The 13,274-nt window shown below is 36.3% G+C and overlaps 1 protein-coding gene across 14 annotated transcripts in view; it reads left to right on the top strand.

Moving 5' to 3' along the window:
* PLPPR1 (phospholipid phosphatase related 1) overlaps window positions 1–13,274 on the top strand; it is a 554,792-nt gene that overhangs the window by 237,824 nt on the left and 303,694 nt on the right. The gene's annotated exons all lie outside the window — the stretch shown is intronic.

Consider the following 13,274-nt stretch of genomic DNA (forward strand, 5'->3'; position numbering starts at 1 on the left):
ACACAATTCTATGAAATAAGTCGGGAAAGTATTATCTATTTTAAGGATGAAGACACTGTGGCTCAGAAAGGTAAAACCACTTGCCCAGTGTCCTACATTCAACCATCCATATTTCTCCCTGTTGAAAAAAATATAACATGGGACTCATTGTGAGAATTCTCCAAGAGAAAGTTGAAGGTTTTGATAATACTTATCTGTAACTCCATTCACTGCATGGTTACAGGGGAAGCAATACTTGAGGGTTCCTTTCATTGCTGAGGTATTGGGAGTCTCCAGTGATATTTTGGATTATGAATTCAAGTGAGAAGGGATCTCAAACTCAAAGCCCAGTGTTGTAATCCAACAGTAACAGTAAATGGCCCGGGTAGGAGACATCAGCTGGTGTGTTTTAACATTGATGCAAACACTGGAACAGACTCAATGAATCAGCTGAGGTCCAAGAGAAATGAGGCACACTGACCTCTGCAATCTCTGAGAATTGGTAGAAAAGAGGACTTAGCAGGATTTCAGGTAGAATTAAGTAGAGGAAGTCCTCAGGTCCGAGGCCCATTTTTACATCCCTCACCTTGCCAGCCTGCCAAAATACCTCCTTTGCAGCCTCTCCTGAAATTATTTCAGCAGCATTTGTCTCCTGGATTTGGGAAAGGATCTAGACCTGGAGTTGCAAACAGGACTGTGGGCCAAATTTAGCCTCTGCCTACGATTGTAAATGCAGTTTTATTGGAATATAGCCGCTCCCATTTGTGGACATACTGTCTATGGCTGCTTTCGTACTAGGAAGGCAAAGGTGAGTATCCACAACAGACACCATATGGCACAAAAGTAAAAAAATATTTACTCTGGCTCTTTATGGAAAAATTTGCTGATCTTTGTCTTATACTATTAATGTCACAATGCTTTCATCTCAATGCTAGTTCTGATTACTTAGGAGCAGCTGCCCGAACTACTGTTTTGAAAACTCTAAAACTATGTTTTTGGCCAATGAGAAAGAGTGTTTAATTAGTAATATCTGCTGTAGACACAGAAGCTGGGATAGATGGCTCTTGTGCCAAGTATTTGCCATTCCCTAGTGTGGGCTTTCATTTCCCCACTCTACTGAGAGACCACTGTAAGCCAAGAAATTCCCTGATGCCTTGAGGGCTGTTCTTAATAAAAGGTGGAACAGGTGACTTCCAATGTATGAATCCAGCATTTTGCCAAATAAATAAACTAACTAATCATATATATGATTGAATGCCATAAACTTCACTCTGTGATTTATAAATGCTACCTAATTTGTTCTTACAGATTCTGAAGGGGAGATATTTGTCTTATTTTGTGGCTGAGGAAATGAACTTACAGAGAAATTTGGCTGTTTTTAAGTATTGAACACAAATATGATTCCAAAGCCAGTAATTTCCTCAGTCTGTTGGTTTAAGTTAAATTTGAGAGGAATCTCAATGTCATTATCAGCCTTTCTCACTACATAAAATTCAACAATTAGAAATTAAAACTGTTTAAGAGAAAAATATCTCTAGGGGGCTTAAACTATTGAGCATTCATACTTTAATGTGTAATAAATACCTTAATAAGACCACTTTATCTCATAAAAAAGAACTCTAGTTTTGAGCATTGTATAAATATAATGGGAAGTTGTTTAATGATTTATTTTTTTGCTTACTTATTTGTTTTAGCAAAGAGAGTTAGAAAAGTAATGGAACATCATGTTCTTAGGGGAACCAGTATATTTAGATATCTAATGTTAGCAAAGATTATTTGAATCATACCTGGGTCTAATAGGTAGACACAAGATTAATTATGTTTGGCTAGTGTTTCATTCAATGTTGTTTTGATTGCAAATGGCAGAAACTTTTCAGTGATAATTTATGTTGAGGGGTATTTTGTTAAAAAAAATGTATGTTTTTCTCATGGAACCTAAGGGCAAAAAAGTATAGCTGTCTTCAAAAGGAACTTGATTTAACTGGAAATTCTCTCTCTCTCTCTCTCTCTCTCTCTCTCTCTCTCTCTCACACACACACACACACACACACACCCCACAATTGCCTGCTTCATTCTTCTGTTTCTCTGTGTTTCTGTTGGAAAAATTATATCCCCAGCTAAGCAGCATTACTTTCCAGACTTTATCGCAGATTTAGCTTGGGTAATTAGATAATAGGTCAGGAGCTCAATTTTCAAAACATGATCAAAGATGAGAAGCACCAGAAACTTACTTAAAGCAGTTTTAAATAGTCCTATATCCCTCTGAGGAGGAACAATTTCCATGGAACCTGAAGGGGGACTATATTTTTTTTTAAAGCAACTCTGAAGCTTAACATTTTGAAAGTGAGTTCAGTGTCTTGGACTTGGTGAGGGAATGGATGAGAGTGGCAAGACCCATCCTTTCCACGTGTCTACCGTATCAAGTCTTATTGTTTCCTTCTTGAGATAAATGTAGAAGTTTCATGTATTACTCCCAGAAGAAATGAAGAATTTAGCTTCTTAGGCTTAGTTTCCTTTGCTAGATCAAAGCTTCTTCAGGACTCAGAAATTTACTTCCAGTTATTCTCTGCCTGCTTCACACAGTCCTGAGATTCAAAGCTAATGTGATAAAAGTCAAATAGCTATTATATCAGCCAGCAAGTCAAGCTCCTCATGAGTAGGGAGAGCTTGGTTCTTGTTTCATGGAGTCGAACAATGAACCTCGCGGACAAAGGAGAGTGAGGAAAAGGATAGAAGTTTATTAAGCAAAGATACAGAGAAAGCTCTCAGAAGTGAGAAGGGTCCTGACAGGGTTGCCACTGAGGGCTTTTTTGACTGGCCTTTTATAGAAAACCTGACTAGGGAGTCAGGTCTATAAATCTAGGATGGCCCTGAGATTTCTTGTGTGAATGACATATGACTGTTTGGAGTCTTGGTGATTACTTGATAGCTGTCAAAGGCAGAAACTCCCTAGTATTTTGGAGTCTGGGGGCCAGATTTAGTTCCTTATTTCTGTTTTTGTTGCCTTATTTCTATTACATCTCAGTGTCCTTGGGATTTATGGGAGCCCAGAGATTTGTGGGAGCCTGATTCTGGGCCTTTCCCTTATCTCAGGATGGATAATACAAAAAACAAAATAGAGGAAGACTGGCCAGTGACTTTTTCATTCAAACATTTCTACTTTTTTTCTTTTACGCTTTTTTGGGGAAGATGAACTAAGTTTTACTATTTTTTAAATATTTTTAAAAATTTCAGTGTAATTAACATACAATGTCATATTAGTTTCAGGTATACAATATAGTGCTTCAACAATTCTATATATTAGTGCTCCTGATAAATGTACTCTTAATCCCCATCACCTATTTCACCCATTCCCCCCACCTACCTCCCTTCTGGTAACCAACAGTTTGTTCTCTATAATTAAGAGTCTAGTTTTTAGTTTATCTCTTTTTTATTTATTCATTTCTTTTGTTTCTTAGGTTCCATACTCAAGTGCAATCATACGGTATGTGTCTTTCTCTGACTGACTTATTTTACTTGGCATTTATTTTACTTGGCATTGTGTCCTCTAGCTCTATCCATGTCATTGCAAACGGCAAGATTTCATTCTTTTTTATGGCTGTGTAATATGCCATTGTGTGTGTGTGTGTGTGTGTGTGTGTATACACACTACTCTTCTTTATCCATCTGTTTATTTATCATTAGACACTTGGGCTGCTTACATAATTTTAGGCTATTGTAATTAAGGTTGCAATAGACATAGGTGTGCATATATCCTTTTTTCAAAAAAGATTTGTTTTAGAGACTATGTGTGAGAGTGGGGGGAGGGGCTTAGGAAGAGAGAGACTCTCCAGCAGACTCCCCACTGAGCACGGAGCTCCATCTCACAACTCTGAGGTCATGACTTGAGCCAAAATCAAGAGTCAGATGCTTAATGAACTGAGCCACCCAGGTGCCCTGCATATATTCTTTTTAATTAGTGTTTTTGTTTTCTTTGGATAAATGCCCAGACATAGAATTGCTGGATCATATGGTGGTTCTATTTTTAAGTTTTTGAAGAAACTCCAATACATAGTGTTTGCACCAGTTTGCATTCCCACCAGCAGTGCACAAGGGTTCCTTTTCTCTACATCCTTGCCAACACTTGTTGTTTCTTGTGTTTTTTATTTTAGGCATTCTGACAGGTATGAGGTGATATCTCATTGTAATTTTTATTTGCATTTCCCTGATGATGAATGCTACTGAGCATCTTTTCCTGCATTTGTTCGCCATCTTCTTTGGAGAAATGTCTGTTCATGTTTTCTGCCCATTTTTAATTGGATTATTTAGGTTTTTTTGATGTTGAGTTATATAAATTCCTTGTGTATTTTGGATACTAACCCTATATTGGATTTGCAAATATCTTCTTCCATTTTGTAGATTTTCTTTTAGTCTTGTTGATTGTTTCCTTTGGTATGCAGGAGCTTTTTATTTTGATGTATCTCAATAGTTTATTTTTACTTTTATTTCCCTTGCCTCACAAAACATATCTAGAAAAATATTGCTGTGCTGGTGTCAGAGAAATAATTTTCTGTGCTCTCTTCTAGGATTTTTATGCTTTCAGGTCTCACATTTATGCCTTAATTTTGAGTTTATTTTTATGTATGAGTTTATTTTTATGTATGATGTAACAAAATGGTCCAGTTTCATTCTTTTGCCTGTAGCTCTCCAGCTTTCCCAAATGCATATTCTTGCCTCCTTTATCGAAGATTAACTGACCATATAATTGTGGGTTTATTTCTGGGTTCTCTATTCTGTTCCATTAATTTATGTTTCTGTTTTTGTGCCAGTACCATACTGATTTGATTGCTACAGTTTTGTACTCTATCTTGAAATCTGGGATTATGAATACTTGGGTTTTGTTTTTCTTTTTTAAGATTTCTGTGGCTATTCAGGGTCTTTTATGGTTCCATACAAATTTTAGAATTTTTTGTTCTATCTCTGTGAAAAATGCTATTGGTATTTTGATAAGGAATGCACTAAATCTGTAGATTGCTTCTGTTGGTATGGACATTTTAACAATATTTGTTCTCCCAATCCATGAACTTTTGGAGTATCTTTCCATTTGTTTGTGTCATCTTCAGTTTCTTTCATCAGTGTTTTATAGTTTTCAGAATACATGTTTTTCACCCTTTCGGTTGAGTTTATTCCTAGGTATTTTATTATTTTTGGCATAATTGTAAATGGGATTCTTAGTTTATATTCTGCTTATTCATTATTAGTTGTAAGAAATACACCAGGTTTCTACACATTTTTGTATCCTGTGACTACTACTGAATTCTAGTAGTTTTTTGATGGAGTTTTGGGGTTTTCCTTTTTTTTTTTAACATGGTGTTGTATGTATATATTTACTTTATTTAAATTCAAGTTAGTCAACATATGGTGTGATACTGGTTTCAGAAGTAGAATTTAGTGTTTTATCACTTACGTATAACACCCAGTGCCCATCCCAACAAGTGCCCTCCTTAATGCCTATCACCCATTTACTCCATCCTCCCACCCACCTCCTCTGAAGCAACCCTTAATTTGTTTTCTAAAGTCAAGAGTCTCTTATGGATTACCTCCCTCTCTGTTTTTTTATTATTTAATTTTTTTCTTCCCTTCCCCTATCATGTTCATCTGTTTTCCTTCTAAATTCCAGTAAAATCATATATTTATCTTTCTCTAATTTATTTTGCTTAGCATAATACACCCTAGTTCCATTCATGTTGCTGCAAATGGCAAGATTTTGTTCTTTTTGATGGCTGAATAATATTCCATTGTGTATATATATATATATATATATATATATATATATATATACCATATCATCTTTATCCATTCATCAATCAATGGACAGTTGGGCTCTTTCCATAATGTGGCTATTGTTGATAGTGCTGCTCTAAACATTGGGGTGCAGGTGCCTCTTCAAATCAGCATTTTGTATTCTTTGGATAAATGGCTAGTAGTGCTGTTGCTGGTTGTAGGGTAGTTCTATTTTTAACTTTTTGAGGAACCTCCATACTGTTTTCCAGAGTGACTACACCAGTTTGCATTAACAATCAGCAGTGCAGTAGGATTCTCCTTTCTCTGCATCCTTGCCAATGTGTGTTGTTTCCTGCCGTGTTAATTTTAGTCATTCTTACTGGTATGAGGTGGTATCTTACTGTGGTTTTGTATTTCCTTGATGATGAGTTATGTTGAGCATTTTTTTCATGTGTCTGTTGGCCATTTATATATCTTCTTTGGAAAAATGTCTGTTCATGTTTTCTGCCCATTTCTTAACTGGATTATTTATTTTTTAGTTGTTGATTTTGATAACTTCTTTATAGACTCTGTATACTAGGCCTTTATCCATTATGTCATTTGCAAATATCTTCTATTCCATTGGTCAAATTTTAGTTTTGTTGATTGTTTCCTTCACTGTGCAGAAACTTTTTATCTTGGTGAGGTCCCACTAGTTCATTTTTGCTTTTGTTTCCCTTGCCTTTGGAGATGTGTCTAGTAAAAGGTGCTGTAGCTGAGGTCCAAGAGGTTGCTGCCTATTTTCTCCTCTAGGATTTTGATGGTTTCCTGTCTTACATATAGGTCTTTCATCCATTTTGAATTCATTTTTGTGTATAATGTAAGAAGGTGGCCCAGTTTCATTCTTCTGCATGTCACTGTCCAGTTTTCCCAACACCATTTGGTGAAGAGACTCTCTTTTTCCCCCTTGGATATTCTTCTCTGATTTTTTAAAGATTAGTTGATGATAGAGTTATGGGTCCTTTTCTGTTTTTTTTTTTTTTATTCTGTTCCATTGATCTTTGTATCTTTTTTTTTTTTACATTTTATTAATTTCATTTGAATACTAAGACTAAATTCTGAGGGTTTTTTTAATAAATTTATTTTTTTATTGGTGTTCAATTTGCCAACATATAGAATAACACCCAGTGCTCATCCCATCAAGTGCCCCCCTCAGTGCCCGTCACCCATTCACTCCCACCCCCCGCCCACATCCCTTTCTACCACCCCTAGTTTGTTTCCCAGACTTAGGAATCTCTCATGTTCTGTCTCCCTTTCTGATAGTTCCCACACATTTCTTCTCCCTTCCCTTATATTCCCTTTCACTATTATTTATATTCCCCAAATGAATGAGACCATATAATGTTTGTCCTTCTCCAATTGACTTATTTCACTCAGCATAATACCCTTCAGTTCCATCCATGTTGAAGCAAATGGTGGGTATTTGTCATTTCTAATGGCTGAGGAATATTCCATTGTATACATAAACCACATCTTCTTTATCCACTCATCTTTCGATGGACACCGAGGCTCCTTCCACAGTTTGGCTATTGTGGACATTGCTGCTATATACATCGGGGTGCAGGTGTCCCGGCGTTTCATTGCATCTGTATCTTTGGGGTAAATCCCCAGCAGTGCAATGGCTGGGTCGTAGGGCAGGTCTATTTTTTTTTTTAAATGTAAATTTCCTTTTATTTATTTATTATTTTTTTTAAATTTTTATTTATTTATGATAGTCACAGAGAGAGAGAGAGAGAGGCAGAGACACAGGCAGAGGGAGAAGCAGGCTCCATGCACCGGGAGCCCGACGTGGGATTCGATCCCGGGTCTCCAGGATCGCGCCCTGGGCCAAAGGCAGGCACTAAACCGCAGCGCCACCCAGGGATCCCTATTTTTTGAGGAACCTCCACATAGTTTTCCAGAGTGGCTGTACCAGTTCACATTCCCACCAACAGTGCAAGAGGATTCCCCTTTCTCCACATCCTCTCCAACATTTGTGGTTTCCTGTCTTGTTAATTTTCCCCATTCTCACTAGTGTGAGGTGGTATCTCATTGTGGTTTTGATTTGTATTTCCCTGATGGCAAGTGATGCAGAGCATTTTCTCTCATGTGCTTGTTGGCCATGTCTATGTCTTCCTCTGTGAGATTTCTGTTCATGTATTTTGCCCATTTCATGATTAGATTGTTTGTTTCTTTGCTGTTGAGTTTAATAAGTTCTTTATAGATCTTGGATACTAGCCCTTTATCTGATATGTCATTTACAAATATCTTCTCCCATTCTGTAGGTTGTCTTTTAATTTTGTTGACTGTTTCTTTTGCTGTGCAAAAGTTTCTTATCTTTTTTATTTAAAGATTTTATTTATTTATTCATGATAGAGAGAGAGAGAGAGAGAGAGAGAGAGAGGCAGAGGGAGAAGCAGGCTCCAAGCCCAGAGCCCAACGTGGGACTCAATCATGGGACTCCAGGATCACGCCCTGGGCCAGAGGCAGGCGCTGAACCACTGAGCCACCCAGGGATCCCCAAAAGCTTCTTATCTTGATGATGTCCCAATAGTTCATTTTTGCTTTTGTTTCTCTTGCTTTCTCATGGATGTATCTTGTAAGAAAGAAGTTACTGTGGCCAAGTCAAAAAGGGTGTTGCCTGTGTTCTCCTCTAGGATTTTGATGGCATCTTGTCTCATATTTAGTTGATCTTTGTATCTGCTTTTGTGCCAGTACCATACTGTCTTGATGATTATAGCTTTGTAATACAGCTTGAAGTCTGAGTTTGTGATATCTCCCACTTTGCTTTTCTATTTTCTTTTTAAACGTTATTGTGGCTATTCAAGGTCTTTTCTGGTTTATTCAAATTTTAGGATATTTTGTTCTAGTTCTATGAAAAATCCTGGTATTATTTTGATAGGCATTACATTAAATGTGTAGATTGCCTTTGGTAGTATGACATTTTGACAATATTTGTGCTCCTAATCCATGAGCATGGAATGATTTCCCATTTCTTTATAGCTTCTTCAGTTTCTTCCATAAGTGTTCTAGTTTTCAGTAAGATATTTTATCTCTTTGGTTAGGTTTATTCCTAGGTATCCTTGTGGTTTTTGGTGCAATTGTAAATAGGATCAATTCCTTGATTTCTCTTTCTGCTGCTTTATTATTGGTGTATAGAGATGTAACAGATTTCTACATGTTGATTTTATATTCAGCCACATTGATGAATTCATGTATCAGTTCTAGCAATTTGCGGGTGGGGGGGGGGGATTCTACATAGAAGTTTGACTTCTTCCTTGCTGATTTGGATACCTTTTATTTCTTTATTTCCTTTTTTTTTTTTTTTTTTTTTTTGGTCTGAATCCTGAGGCATTTTGATAAGTCTGGCTAGGGATTTATCAATTTTGTTAATTCTTTCAAAGAATCAGCCCCAAGTATCATTGATTGGTTCTACTGGTTTTTTTTTTTTATTTCTATGTCATTTATTTCTGTTCAGATCTTAATTATTTCCCTGCTTCTGCTGGCTTTAAGCTTTATTTGCTGTTCTTTTTTTCAGCTCCTTTAGGTGTAAAAGTTGGTTTATTGAAACTTTTCTTGCTTCTTGAGAAAGGCCTGTGTTGCTATATACTTACCTCCGTGACCATCTTTGCTGCATCCCAAAGGCTTTGGACTGTTGTGTTTTCATTTTCATTTGCTTCCCTGTATTTTTTAGTTTCTTTTTTAATTTTTGGTCAGCCCATATATTCTTTAGTAGGATATTCTTTAACTTCCATGTATTTGTGGTCTTTCCAAATTTTTCTTGAGGCTGAATTCAAGTTTCATAGCTCTGTGGTTTAAAAATATGGATGTTATGATGTTATGATCTCAATCTTTTTGTAGTGGTTGATGCCTGATTTGTAACCCAATACGTGATATATTCTAGAGAATGTTCTGTGTGCACCCAAAAAGAATGTGTATGTTGCTGCTTTAGGAAGAAATATATATATATATATAAAGCCCATCTGGTCCAGTGTGTCATTCAAAGCCATTGTTTCCTTGTTGATCCTCTGCTTTTATGATCTGTCCATTGCTGTGAATGGGGTGTTAAAGTCCCCTATTATTGTTGTATTATTATCAATGAGTTTAAGTTTGTTGTTAATCCATTCATATATTTGGCTGCTGCCAAGTTGGGAGCATAAATATTTATAATTGTTAGATCTTCTTGATGGATAGTCCCCTTTATTATGATAATAGTGCCCTTCTTCATCTGTTATTACAGTCTTTGGTTTATTTTTATTTTTATTTTTTTCAGTCTTTGGTTTAAAATCTAGTTTGTCTGGGACACCTGGGTGGCTCAGTGGTTGAGCCTCTGCCTTCAGCTCAGAGTATGATCCCAGAGTTCTGAGATCGAGTCCCATATTGGGCTCCCTGCATGGAGCCTGCTTCTCCCTTTTGCCTATGTGTCTGCCTTCTCTCTGTGTCTCTCATGAATGAATGAATGAATGAATGAATGAATGAATGAATAAAATAAATAAATAAATAAGTCTTTTAAAAAAAGAGAAACTTCCTTTAAAAGAAAATAAAAATAAAATCTAGTTTGTCTGATGTAAGTATGGGTACTGTACTTCAACTTTCTTTTGATGTCCATTAGTATGATAGATGGTTCTCCAGCCTGTCACTTTTGAGGTGAGTTCTACAGTTCTACATGCCTCTTGGACTTGAATACCTGTTACCGTCCCTAGATTAGGAAAGTTCTCAGCTATAATTTGTTCAAATAAGCCTCTGCCCCCTTTTTCCACACTTCTTCTGGGACTGCTATATGGATATTATTACACTTTGCAGAATTGCTGAGTTCCCTAAATCTGGCACCCTTCTGTCCCAGAAAAGTAGTTATAGGGCTGCTCAGGTTCCTGGAGTCTATGGTGAAGCACAGCGAAAAGCCATGACCAGGTTATCTGCCCTCTGTGCATGCCTCTGTTCCAATGCTGTTGAATGATTGCTTGATGGCACCAGACAGGCCTTCTGTCCTTGGAGAGGCAATATACCCTCTTCTAAATGTACTTTGGGAAGGGGAGCATTCTTTCCCAGTACAACCCAGGGCATCCCCATACCATGGCATCTTGAGCAAACCCCACCATGCCACTCTCTCCCTCTCTTCCTAACTTCTTTCCATGAAAAGGGCTCTCTCCCCTCTTTGGCATTGCAGCTTTTCTCTCCTCCAATTTACATCTCTAGACCTTGCATCTGCCATGTTCTCTCCCTTCAATTGTGCAGATTGTTTTCTTAGTCCTCAGATTAGCTTTCCTAGTTGTTAAAAAACGATTTGATGTTGATCTAGCTGTGTTTGAGGAATGAGGTAAGCTCAGGGTCCCCCTGCTATTCTACCATTTTAACTCCTCTTCAGTGTTCACAACATTTTATTTTATTTATTTATTTTTTTTTAATTTTTATTTATTTATGATAGTTACAGAGAGAAAGAGAGGCAGAGACACAGGCAGAGGGAGAAGCAGGCTCCATGCACCGGGAGCCCGATGTGGGATTCGATCCTGGGTCTCCAGGATCGCGCCCTGGGCCAAAGGCAGGCGCCAAACCGCTGCGCCACCCAGGGATCCGTTCACAACATTTTAACTAAAAGGGAGAATTGTTAAATAAAACTGACCAAATTTTATAAAGCTTATATATGGGTGGATGTATACATAGACAAAATTTAAAATATTAATCAAGCAACAATCATTTCTGTATATTAAGATTATGATTATTTTTCTCTTGTTATATTCTTCTATACTTTCTAATTATTTTAAATCTTTATCGTATATTCTTTGGTATCCTAGAGAGTCATTCAGTAACAAATAGCAAAAAATAAAAATGGATAACAATAAGGATTTTGCAACAGTAATCATTTTATTTGTAGGCTCAAATGAATATTCCATGTATACATGATGAAATTTAAGGGGAAAGAGAGGAATCAGAAGTTTTTATTGCTAATTTCCGTAACTATAACACTCCAGCTAGGCAAGTTTATAACCACAAATGCTAGTAAAAACTGAGTAAAGATTTACAAATCTTTTTCTAATTAAAGACAATTTCTCACATTTTTTGACAGAATGGGGTTACACTGCATTTTAAAAGAGCATATTATAAATTAATTCATATTTAAAATAATCTACTTACAATGAATTTCACAATGTTATGAGAAAAAAATCAATGCAGTATCCTTCAGTTTTGATGCTATCAAACAGAACAACAGCAGCTTTTTTAGGACTACCTTCCCCCACTTTTTCAGTGTATGCAAATTATTGACGTTTTGGTCCTAAGTCAGTGATATTTCCTTCTGACAGATATTCAGAAAAATCCTTAATTCTAACAAGCTAATCTTCCTCTTTAGTCTGTTCTCTGTTTTATGAGAAACTCTATTTTCAGAATTGAGCCTTTTTCATTGGCATTAAGAATGTATGTCTCCCATTCTCCCATAAGGGGGTAAAAAAGAAAGAAATCCCTGATATACCATGAGGCCTAGCATGAAATTCTCTTGAATACAATTGAAAGTGAAAATCTGAAATTGATTTCTTATGATATTGTTCTTGGTAGATTTTTCTTTTCCTGTTTATATTTTGTTTTTTGTTTTTAACCTTAATATCTTAGTCTGAGCTTTCTCCAAGTTGCTTGAAGATTCAGAGACTGGACCTAATACACTTGAGAGATGTGCTTGCTCTTATGTCAGATATGTCCCTAGGGGAAGGGAGGATGTATTTATCTTTGAAGATTAAACTACCTTGAGATGCCTGGGTTACTCAAGTTGTTTAAGCATCCAACTCTTATATGAGGTCACAATCTCAGGGTTGTGAGATAGAGCCCCACATTGGGCTCTGTGCTAGATGTGGAGCCTGCTTAAGGTTCTTTCTCTTTCTTTCTTCCTTTACCCGCTCCCTAAAAAAAAATGCTTAAGCTGGCTTTAGCATTCTTAGACTATTCTGTTTAGCCTAGAACACTTATCATATAGAAAATAAATATTATAGATTTTCTACGTCAATTTTTGGTTGAATGAATAATTAGAGATTAACAGGAATATTTGTCTTTCAGATTTAACCTTGACAAAGAGTAGTTCTCAGTTTTCATTCTGAAATAGTTTAAACGATGAGTATAACTTAAACAGGGCTTAATAATGTACTAAGTTCTTCCACATTTTATATCAATTCATTTTCTTAATGAACAAGTGAAGTAGTTATCATTACTATCATTCCTGCTTTATGAAAGAGGAGAGGTTCAGAGATAAGTACATTGCTCAAGGTCACATAGTTGAATCCTCTAAGAAAGGATTCCAATCCAGATCTACATTGTTTATTTCTTAGACACCAAAATATCCAAATCCAATTGCACAAAGTAGAAAATGTCCACTGTGTTACTTCTTGTAAAAGAAGAAGAAATATTTTACTGTATCAAATCCTTCAATACCAAATCACCAATAGTAATTTTAAAGAAAAAGCCTAATTTATGCCAAGTATTTATGTTGATATCAATTTACATTTTTTGTGACTCATTTTATAAGCCATTTC

This window comes from Canis lupus, chromosome 11 (genome assembly GCF_003254725.2).
Source record: "Canis lupus dingo isolate Sandy chromosome 11, ASM325472v2, whole genome shotgun sequence".
Classification (NCBI taxonomy): domain Eukaryota; kingdom Metazoa; phylum Chordata; class Mammalia; order Carnivora; family Canidae; genus Canis; species Canis lupus.